Consider the following 12174-nt stretch of genomic DNA (forward strand, 5'->3'; position numbering starts at 1 on the left):
TCTTCCCATACTTGAACTCGTAAAAGCAGCCCTCGCCTTCTTGATCCGTGCACCTATGTCGATCTTGGTGCCGTCATCGGCCGCCATTTGGCTACCAAGATATTGGAAGCTTTCAACACTGATTGCCCAGCTAGCGTAAAGCTGGAAGGATTGACCGTGATTACATCCAACGATTTGGTTATGTTGACGTTGATGGTAAGATATGAAGGCCCCAGGTTTCGGTAACATCCTGAACTTGGAGCTCAAGAACTGGAGCCCTCAGTTCTGCCAACACCTGGCTCTGACTTTCAATCAATGTCTCCAACTTTGCTCCTTCTCTTTGTCGTGGAAGCCAGCTAAGTCATACCCATCCGGAAGCCTAGGAAGTATCACAGAGAACAGACATCCAGGCTAGAACAAATTTCATTCAGAAATTTGTGTAAGGATTTGAATCTTCACTTGAGTAAGGTTGCAAACCAATACACGAGGAAAACACTAACGCCACCAAACACCATTTTGCCACAGTCAGTGGTGAATTGAAACATTTCAAGTGGTGAATTAAGTTAGTATGGGAAAATAAACCGATTGCAGCGCCACGATGTTGTCACTTGTGTTGCTGATTTCAAATGGCCGTTAAATTCTTTACACAGCTTCGGAACTGGACTTGGATGTCTGTTCTCAGTGGAGTATCCTACTTCTTCTAAAAGCTATCGGTCCCATCAGCCTTCTCCCACAATTATCAAAACTTTCTGAAACGGCGAACAAGTCTTTGCTCAAAACATACGTCATGGCTTAACTCGACGATGAAAAGTATTTGAACAAAAATCTGGCATAATGGTCAATATAGGTCCATATAGGTAGGATCCATTTAGGTAAAATCTATTTAGCTCCCTTCATTTACGTAACGTTACCTAAATGGAAGCTGATTGTGTTCAGATTAGTTGGAGTGTTTTAGTTAGGTATAAAATTGGTTTAAGGGAATTCAGTTGCAGGTGGAATTAAAGGGAGTTCAGGGGTGTGCTCAGGGGGGAGTAATGAAGGGGGATGGGGTTTCTTGAGCATACGTCATCGAATCTACCTGCATAACTTATATTCTTAAATGATCGAATAAAAGTCATACATCCTTTGAAGCTTCCTTAAACGCCTTCGAAATCCTCCTAAAACTCCCTCGGACACCATGTGACGCACCTGAGACTCTAAGAAACCCCCTAAAAACGGCTTCGTAACGCCTCTGAAACTCGCCATAAATCATCTGAAGCCTAGTCTGAAGCTGTTTGAAAGGCCCTTGAAATCCCCCTTCGACCCAAAGAAACGAGCTTGAGACTTTCAGGAATCCCCAAAAACGCATAAGTAACGCCTCTGAAACCCGCCAAAAATCATCTGAAGCTGTATGAAATGCCTTCGAAATCTAAAGCCTATGCACTTTAGAATCGGTACACTTTCAACCGGCTGCCACTCAAAAACGGTGTCACTTGGAAAAAAGTGTTGTTAGAAGCAATTGAAGCTTATCTATTGTAGTTTGTAGGAAAAATATAAAATTTGCTGTTTTTATATTTTTAGATGAACTATTGATCTGAATTCGTAAATAGTGCCAGTTTTTTCTGCACACATTGAGCAAAAACCAATCATTGTCAGATTCAAGATTTGTGTAGGAATATATAAATACCAAACCCACCAATTACGCAGTATAGAATTGTTGTTGGTATTATGATTGTTGATTAACCCTTTGGAGCTGGAGGGGTCATATATGACCCCAGCGATGAAACCGAGCATAACAAACGTGTTCGACACCAGTGAGCTTGCGTCGACATCGGCGAAAAAACTCGGCTCCAAAAGGTTAAGGGAGGTAAAATATTCCATGAGTGTTTTAAAATTTCCAATATAGGTAGCTATGGTAAGCCTTTGAAGGGTTTTATGGAAAATCAAAGGCTTGCATAGATATTTAAGGTCAACAAAGTTGTTTTCGTACAAACTTCAGTTCGACAAATACGCATACGGGAAGGATACAATACGATTAGTATTGGTATACAAGAAACCAATGATTTGATGCAGAACAATATAAATAATCGTGGCTCGAAAGCTGTATGGACTATTGCTGACGAAATTCATTAGATGTGTTTTGATGGCGTGAAATATCTAACGATTTTTTTTAATAAACTGAATCTACTCAGAAGTTTTTTATTTGTGATCATAGAATCACATCCATAGTTCCACAATCTATATGGTTTTCAGTGTTTTTTCCATGAAAACTATCTTATTTTAGGCTTATTATGAGGAGTTAGCCTTATGACTGTTAATTTCCGACTACTGTGAGGGAAAACTGCTAATAATTCCAAAAATAATCCAGGTTTCGATATGAATTAAGTTGGGCCACTTGAATTGGGGAATTGTAGATCCAAAAAACGATTGCAGGAAATATTTTTTCATAAAAAAATAGTTTGAGTAAAATTATATTTTGAATATAGCGTGAATGGACAATAAGGCTATAAGTTTATTTTGGTCTTATGAATCATATTTGTCAAGAGTTTAATGTCGTAACTTGTTTTGAGCATATGTTTGATGAGTATGATTTTATTTCTTGTGGAAATATCAGCCCGTAAGCTGTGAAATTTGAAAATATTGACGATCATTGGTTTGTGCAGAATAAAATGGCATGAATTTCACAATCAGGTCAAAATTTTATCTTGAAGAAATAAAAACTGATTTTTTCATATTTTTCCTACAAAAAAACAATAAATAAGCTTCATTTGCTTCTTACAACATTTATTTCTAGGTTAAACCGTTTTTGATCTGCAGTCGGTAGAAAGCGTACCGATTCTAAAGTACGCAGGCTTTACATGCATAACTTGTGTTCTTAAATGAAATCCTCTGACGCTTCCTTAAACGCCCTCAAAATCCCCCTTAAACCCCCTCGGACCCACGTAACGCACCTGAGACCCACAGAAACCCCCGAAAACGCTTCCGTAACGTCTCTGAAACTCGCCAACAATCTTCTGAAGCTTTCTGAAATGCACTCGAAATCCCCTCAAAACCCCATCTGATCGCATTTAAAGCAACTGAGACCCTTCGAAACTCCCCGAAAATACGAAATACGAAAAATGGTGTCACTTCCGGCATCCGGTTGCAGACAAGGCACGATGGTTCCGAATGCTGCGGCAGCTAAATCTGGCGTGTTTTGGCAAGCCAGCCGTGAGACACATGGCTGTTAACAAATCAAGTGTTATCCCAAGCAACACGACTTGTTGCTAATCCAGTAACAGCAACCTTAGTGCAATTTTTTCACTGTCCGTATTACGGACGACAGAACACAATTGCTTCTTCTTTGAAACCCAAAAAGCGCAGATTCTGAATTCTTATGCAACATAAACGAGGAGGAATGATAAAAAAGTTGGGAAAAGATTTTGTCCAGACTCGAACCACGGACACCAGGAGTATTATCTACTCACCTTACATACTACACCAAAAGCTCTGTGAGAGGATCGATGCTCAACACACCATAAAAGCTACTAAAGTTACTTGTTACTTTATTGCACCTTCTTTGTCACAAGTTAGAGAACTGTCAAAATGAAAGGACGCTCAAGTTTTCGGTAACGCATATGGAACCTAACCTGAACAAACAAACCAGAGTTAGATGTTTCATGCATGTTACATAACACATTTAATGTAAGCTGACTGTATTATCACTTGCGAGCAATATGTAAGCTCCACCTCCACAGATCGATGTCAAACACGTGGTAATTTGGATTGTGCGATATTTGCCAGAAAACCATTCGCCAGAATGCCACTGGCCAGAATGACATTTGCCAGAAAATACCATTTCCCAGAAAACCGTTTGCCAGAAAGAACCATTTCCCAGAAAACCATTTGCCAGAATGTACCATTCTCCAGAAAGTACCATTTCCCAGAAATTTTCCGAAGTTCTCAATCCAGAAGTGGTCGCAATCTAATGATAATTTAAAGCATTCTTATTGAAAAAATAAATCGTGTTTTTTATTTGTTTTGGACCGATTAGCCCGCAATAACGATTGTAAAAATGTAAAATTTTTAATTTTGTTCAGATTTATATGCGAAAGTTAAATAAATTATTGGAACTGATGTAAGAGCAAACATTAAATAATTTTAGAGTAACTTTTAAAGAAAATCCTATAGTTTGAAGAAGGGCAAATCACTCTGAAACAATAAATTGATGTGAACTCAAACCTTTCAAACTTTACAATACATTAAATCTCTTACGTTATTTAATATTTTATTGCTAACAACAGCTAGAACATTTCCACAAATTTGTTTTGTGGACAAGTTGATCAGGATGTGGATCCAATTGATCAAATATTATTTTGATGGAATTTGATCAATAGAAGGATTTTCCTTTCTTCAACACGCAGGATGTTCTTTCCAGCTTTTACTGATATGGAATTTTTAGCTTAACTAACATTTTTCAAAGATTCCCTTCTTTCAATTGAAAGTAATTTAAAAGCTTATTTTTGACAATAAAAATAACATGATCACTTTAAATAATAATTTTGGTGCCAAACAGCAAAATTACCCGGAATTGTTGATCACACACTGAAGTCAATCGAATACCATACACAAAAACCTTATAGAAGCAACAAGTAAAATACACAGAAATAATAACTTAAGTGACGGTTTTACCTATACCATTAGCCTGACTGTCACTGCCCGAAAGCCAGTACCCCCAATATCACAAGCTTGAATGTACCATTAGGCCGAATATATGGCCTAAAAAGCTTGTTCTTGAGGAAATTGATTCTAATATTTCCAGCAGTTTATTCCTTCTTTTAATCATCTGCTGTTCTTTCTAGATGAACTTCTTAGTTTATGTGCGCCATTTCTAACCAATATATTCCCTTATCACGGTGATTGTAACATGTGAGCTTAACATATTTGGGCTTATCTAATGGCGCTCCGGCTACTGTTATAGAATCTTACTATCAATGGTGTAAGGGCATTCGGCTGAAGGCCATTGGGTCGAATGTCATTGAGTCAAAAAGCTATTTTGCCGAATGGCCATATTTTTTTTTCGTTTTCTTCTTTTATGCTGTCAAAACAATTGTTGAAGTTAGAGCTACTGAATTTTACCCATGAATCTTTCCTTCTTTTAAATATAGGAACAATATACGGGTTTAAGATCTGTTATTTTTTTTTCAATAATTCAACTATTTGTTCCGCAATATCAATATTGCTTTACGATTCTAACATAATCAACCATTTATGCCAAAAACTAGACTAGATGAAACTAGAAAGAACAGCCTGTGTTCAGAAGAAGGAAAAATTCACTATTTGAACTAGAGAGAATAGTTTCATTGTAGAAAAATAGTTTTTTGCACCGAAACCGTTGATGTTCAACTAGTGAATTTTGCCTTCTTTTGAACATAGGCTGTTCTTTCTAGTTTCATCGTAAGACTAGTTTTTGGCATAAATTGTTGATTGCAGTAAAACAATAAGGCAATATTAATATTGTATAAGTATCAGCTAATTATTGGAAAACCGAACAAATTTAAGAAACCATTCCAATTCCTGTTCCATAATCACTGAATTGCGATTCGTGATCACCATTCTACCTATTGAACATTCGGCCTAATGGACTTCGGTCAGCAGTATTTTGACCATACCAGATATTTGTGGACATATACACTTATAGCCTAGTTACATCGAAGTCTCGCGCTTAGTATCATACAGGCGTATCTGCTATGATCGATTTCTCTTCATCGATTTTCTCTTTGTTCAAGAACTACCGGTGAATCATTTCCTGTTGTTTTCGTTGTTCTAGCCCTAGTCGTCCTTTCTCGGAACAAACCAAGAGATCATCCTGGCAGTGAAAATATTGAATTATTGTAAACGATTGAAACTTATGACATTTTTTTATGTAAATGGACTGAATTATATCCACCAAATTCTCACAATCACATCTTTAGTTTCAATTAATTCTTAGAAAACGGAGAAAATTTCTATTTGCCCGAAAGTACCATTTGCCAGAATGTACCAATCCCCAGAACTTAATATTTAATATTAAATTCTGGGGATTGGTACATTCTGGCAAATGGTACTTTCGGGAAAATAGTATTCTGGCAAATGGTACTTTCTGGCAAATGGTTTTCTGGCGTTTGTCATTCTGGCGAATGGTTTTCTGGCGAACGGTTTTCTGGCAAATATCGCACAATCGGTAATTTGTGATTTCTATGAAACGAAGCCGTAACTTTACGGATTTCGGAGTTTAAATGCAACTCAACTGACAAGATGGAAGTTTCGTGTGCTTCTAGTGCAACTCATTTAGACCAAAGCATAGAGGCCACAATCTGCATGATGTTGCAGGTGCTGCTTGGGATGCCTGTACTTGGCTATCGCAATATGTGATATCAGGCGGACTTCAGAAAAGTGACTTTCACCAATGCTTGTTCTGAAGTTTTCTATCAGTAATAAACATATAAACTAAAAGAAATCCAGAATTTCAAGTTTCTACAAAACAAATCCCATATAGCCGAGGCGGTAAACGCACGGGTATTCAGCATGACCATGCTGAGGGTGACGGGTTCGATTCCCGGTCGGTCCAGGATCTTTTCGTAAAGGAAATTTCCTTGACTTCCTTGGGCATAGAGTATCTTCGTGCCTGCCACACGATATACGCATGCAAAATGGTCATTGGCAGAGGAAGCTCTCAGTTAATAACTGTGGAAGTGCTCATAGAACACTAAGCTGAGAAGCAGGCTTTGTCCCAATGAGGACGTTACGCCAAGAAGAGAGTGAGAGAGAGAGAGACAAAACAAATCCCAACTTTTTATATATTTTCAGTCATTTGACCATGTTGAAAAAATGCCTTTTTTCAAAACTGTATCGTTATGTTTACAAATAATGATAAACAATGTATTTTTGCCGAACCAACTACAGAAAACTAACAAATAACAACTAACTAACTAGCCGGGGCCCGTGGCGTAGTTGGTCACACGTTCGCTTCATATGCGGATGGTCATGGGTTTGATTCCCAGCCCCGGCACTTGCAATTTTTCGTTAGTTGCTTTTCCCCCGAGAGCAACTGACACTGACCCTCTTCTGAGCCCCATGGCTCAAACGGACCTGGATACCTGGACATCGGCGAACTGCTACTCATAATGGACCCCCCAATCGGACTGGAAAGGAACAACGGCCATCCATCATCATCCTTGTGCTCATCATTCTACTAGGTATAAAGTAGAAAAAGTGAAAGCAGCAGAAAGGCACCAGTTCGATAAAGTAGAATAAGAATCTAGGCGCTGTACAAAATGTTAGTACAGTTGTCAATTGAAATTGCTCACGTAGTGCCCCAGTGGACAATAGAGCTGTAAATTAGGTTAAGTGATTAAGAATAAAAAAAACAACTAACTAACTAACCAACTAACATATTTTTGGCCGCCTGCTTGTATGGAAATCCTCCATAGTGTATCGGTGGTGCTAGTCGATGATAGTCGTTTCCGAGTGATTGACAGGGCTGCCAAATAGCACTCTCAGTGCCTGTTTTTCATCCGAAAATGAATGGCTCATCCTCGATGTGAAAACTGACAGAGTACAGAGAGTTCCATTCGTGAGCGACCCAACTTAATTTTATTCCCAATCACCCACACACTACTCATGCTGACTGTCAGGCCATTCGTCACGGCTTGAGAGCATCAAGCGGTGGCTTGTGAGAGTGAGTACCCTATACGCTGCTCTCAGTACCAGAGATGCCAGATATACAGATTTTTCTGTATTATACAGATTTTTTACCTTCTATACAGACAAGATACAGAGTACAGAAAAATACAGATTTTTGAAGTTTGATACAGATTTCTCTAGAATATATAAAAATTAAAGTTATTTTCAATAAATTCAAAGGAAACTTTATAAATTGTTGCTAAAACTTTGAAGATTTTATGAAAATTTGTACATTTTCACACAGTTTTTAGAAAAATAAAAAACAGTAAAATTTTTAAACTGTCAAAAAGAAGTACATTTTTGTTAGTTTCTATTGAAATCTAGGACTCTCGGTGTCAGATATACCTTGAAAAACGGCGATACAGAAAAATCTGTATTGATACAGATTTTTCATAAAAATAATCTGGCATCTCTGGTCATTAGTGAACTGCTACATGGCGACCGTCACAAGACATGAACCTGCATTTTTTGGATGCAGCTTTACGGAAATGGTGTGTCCATATTAATAAATGATCTTTCCAGAGTATGTTTTGTTTATAGAAGACAAATCTATAAAGCAGGCAGAGCAGCTTGACAATTAGTTATTTTGGAAGATAATTTTCGAATTGCTACATGTAAAGATTGTCATGGTCGCCATGTTGCGGTTTGGAAATCTATGACAAAAGATCGACAAGAAAAACTTGAAAACATGATTTAGAGAACTTCTAATTTCATAGACATGTACATTTCCACAACGCAATTCAGTTTCGCCCTTTTGTTCTTTATTCTTTTGCTTCTAAGCCGTCGATAGTGCTTGTCTATGAAAAGAAGTCAAGATTATTTCCATTTTTATCCTAAATCAGTGATTCTTTGAAGACTTCAAGCTAGATGCTTCACGAATGCTCAAAAGAATTCCTCAAACTGTTGCACAAAGATTCCTCAAGAGATTTTACAGAAATTTTAAGGGGATTCCCTAGATTTTTTTTCCAAGAAAGGAATTTTACCAGATCTCCCAGGAGATTCCTTAGGTGTCTGTTTTATAGGTTAGTGTATTTTTTTCATCAGTAATTGGTGAATTCCTTTAGAAATTTCTTGAGGGAATCCGTAGGGAATTTTATGGCGTTTCTTTGAAATTCTCATGATGAATTTCTTGAGAAATGCTTTGGAAAATTCCTTAATGAATTACTTTCAAATTTATTTGAAAAAATTCTTCAAAAACTTTTTGGCAAAATCCTTGTAAAATTTATCTGATAGTTCTTTGAGTAATTATATGGAAAATTCCTTGGAGCATTCATTGGAGAATTTCTTCGGAAATTTCCTATTCCCTCCTAGTGATGTGATAGTCTTCATTGATATTCGTCACTTTTTCCCTCCCTCGCATTAACATCATCACTCTAATTCTCATATGTGTGGGCCACACATTATTGCCTTCAACATCGCGGTCATTCCGAGTCCCTTTCCCGATAAACGAAAAAGGTCTAATCACATAACTTCCGACATTTGGCTCGGACTCCGCCAGCTATGTGTGGACCACGCACAATCACTTTCCGATGAAGCCATTCTGCAACAGCGCAGTAACTGGACCTGGACTATCCGGAAGTTCCACATCGAGTAATCTACCGACGTCAACCGCAAACGAGTTTCACGCCGCACCGATTGAGCAAGCTAATCCGAAAACAACCACACCATTCACCGACCTCCAACCACCAACCGACCGACCGACCTACAGACTGGTTGGTGGTGTCTGTTTGTGTCATCTCCATTAGAAGGACGTGATTGGATTTCTGGGCCCTGTGGCTTCTACCGGACGGGACCGTGTGGGCGCTCATTTTTCCGGGAATTTTCCCTAATTTCACATTTGATGGACAAATATCTGAGCTTAATCTGTACCTACCTAACTGGAAGGGTGAGATGTTGACGTCGCTCGTGGGGCTAGCTGGAGGGAAGTCAATGTTTGTTCACAGCAACATGGCTGTTTACTCGAGCGCGAACCAATAAGGCAGGCAGTCAGCCAGCACCGATTAGTGACATAATGAGCTCCAAAAGGTAAGCAGTTTCTGGTATTACTCTGGAGGGTCGATCGTACATAAATACACAAATGACTTTTTCCATTACCGAGCGAAATTGGGGACCATATGGGCAATGAATTCGATGAACTTTAGTCGGCGGTCACTATTTCTGGACGCAAAATAAACTGTTACCAATACTCTGGAAATGACAATGGTTTCTGTATTTGGCAGACTTCACTATGACTTTTAAGTTGTGATTTGCAAAGAAGGCGCATTTTGGGACATAAAGATACATAACAGTTATTTCCATGTACGGAAAATTACAAACGAATGTTGAAAACGTTAACACCCTTCAAAAGGGACAATGACTTGTACGTTCCTTAGGAAATTTTGAGTGAAATTTCTTGGAACAATTCTTGAAAAATTTATTGTGAACAACTTTTGAAATTCTTTAGAAAAATCTTTAGGAATTCCTTTGGAGAATTTCTTGCAATAAATGCCCTGAGAAATCACTTAAAATTTTCCTTGGGAAAATTTTTGGGAATTTCTTGAGAACTCCTAAATTGACTTCCTTAAGAAACTCCTTGGCGAATGCCTTGGAGCATTCGTTGAATACTTGGGAAATTTTGTATAAAAATCTTGGAAAATTCCTTAAAAGAACCTTTTGCAATTCTTTGGATTTTTTTTTTCAATTCATTAGGAAATGCTTAAAATAATAGTTTGGCAAATTGTTTGGGAAATTCCTTGAAGAAACCATTGGAAATTTCTTGGGAAAATCTTTAATGAATTCCTTCGAGAATTCAATGGAGAATTTCTTGAGAAATTCTATTTGGAATGGCTTGAGAAACTTCCCGAGTTCTTGGGATTTTTTTGAATCCTCTGAAACTTTCTTGAGAACATGCTTGTAGAGTTATTTGGGGAATGCCTTGGATAATTCCCTGGGTTCTTAAGAAGTTTCTTGTTAAAAAAAAAATCAAATTCTTTGAAAAAATCCTTAAGAGAAAATTCGTAAATTCCATGGGGAATGCATTGAAAAATGCTTTGGGTACCAAGGAAATTTCTTGTGAAAATTTTCGGAAAACCCTTGAGAAATTCGTTACCATGTTCATTGGGGTATTATGACACGAATGCCACAATAGTGGTAAAGTGTCGTTAATAAATAGTAATAATAAGAATAATTGGGGAATTTCTTGGAAAACTTCTAAAGAAATTCTTTGAAAAAAAAAACTTTGAAATTTCTTCAGAAAATTTTTTTTGGAAATCCTATAGGGAATTAATTTGGGAATTCCTTAAGAAATACATTTTTAAATGTTCTAATGAATGCCTTGAAAAATTCCCTGGAAATTCCGTGTAGAAATCCTTGTGGATTACCTTTGAAGATACCTTGCGGAAGTCATTTAGAATTCCTTATGGAATTTTTTGGAGAATTCCTTGTGAAATTCTTTGAAAAATATCTTGTGGAGATCCCTTAAAGCTTTTCCATTGAAATTATTGAGAAATTATTCGAGGAATTTCTTATATAATTATTTGGGATTCTTTCAGCAACTCCTTTGGAAATTTCCCTGGAAAATTTCAAATTACAAATTTCTTGAGTGACTTTGAAGAATCCTTTTGGAAATTTCTTCAGGAATTCCTTAAGGGGAATTTGTTGGAAAAATTCTTGTGAAATTCCTTATAAGTTTTTCGGGAAATTTCTTGTGGAATTTGTTTGGAAATTGCTTGCTGAATTCCTTGGATCTATCTATGTGGAATCTTCGGGATTTTTTTTTTGGTAAATTTCTAGTGGAGGTGCTTGCGATTTTTTGGGAATTCCTTGGAGAATTCTTAGCAATTTTTAGGAAATTCCTGTGGAAATACCTAGGGGATTTTTTTTAAGGATTCCATAGAACATTATGGAAAACTCCGTAGCGGATTCCTTAAGAAATTCTTCAGGGAATTTCTTGGGAAATTATTTTGAGAAATTCTTCTGGTTATTCCTGGTGAAATTTCTCTGGGAATTCTTTGGAAAAAAGTTTTGGGAATTCCTTGGTGAAAATATTTGGAATTTCTTGAAAAACACTTTTAAAAAGGGCTTGAGTTTCTTGGGAAATGTTTTAGAGAAATCCTTCGGGGTATTCTTCTGTGAATTCCTTGGATAGTTGTTAGGGGAATTTATTCGAGAATTTATTGGGAATTTCTTTGGGAATTTCTTGTAAAATTCGTTTGGAAACTTCTTGGATTCCCGGAATTGCTTGAGATTTTTTTTTCTGGGAATCTCTTGGGGAATTCGATTGGGGATTCCATGGGAAACTTCTTTGGGAATTTCTTTCGAAATAACTAAAAAGGATCTCATTCCAAAAAAAAAATGTTCTGGTATTGTTCTGGAATTCTGCGGCGAGTTGCTTGAGAAATATCTTAGGAAAAGCATAGGGAAACTATTTGGGAACTTTCGCTGGGAAATCCTTGAAGATTTTCGGAAAGAATTCTTAAAGAAATTCCGTTTGGAATTCTTTAAGGAAATCGTTGGGAATAACTTGATAAATTT

The 12174-nt window shown here is 37.2% G+C and overlaps 1 protein-coding gene across 1 annotated transcript in view; it reads right to left on the bottom strand.

The window, feature by feature from the left end:
- LOC109421901 (putative uncharacterized protein DDB_G0286901) overlaps positions 1–12174 on the bottom strand; it is a 223122-nt gene that overhangs the window by 78169 nt on the left and 132779 nt on the right. The gene's annotated exons all lie outside the window — the stretch shown is intronic.

The sequence above is a fragment of the Aedes albopictus genome, chromosome 3 (assembly GCF_035046485.1).
Source record: "Aedes albopictus strain Foshan chromosome 3, AalbF5, whole genome shotgun sequence".
NCBI classification, from domain to species: domain Eukaryota; kingdom Metazoa; phylum Arthropoda; class Insecta; order Diptera; family Culicidae; genus Aedes; species Aedes albopictus.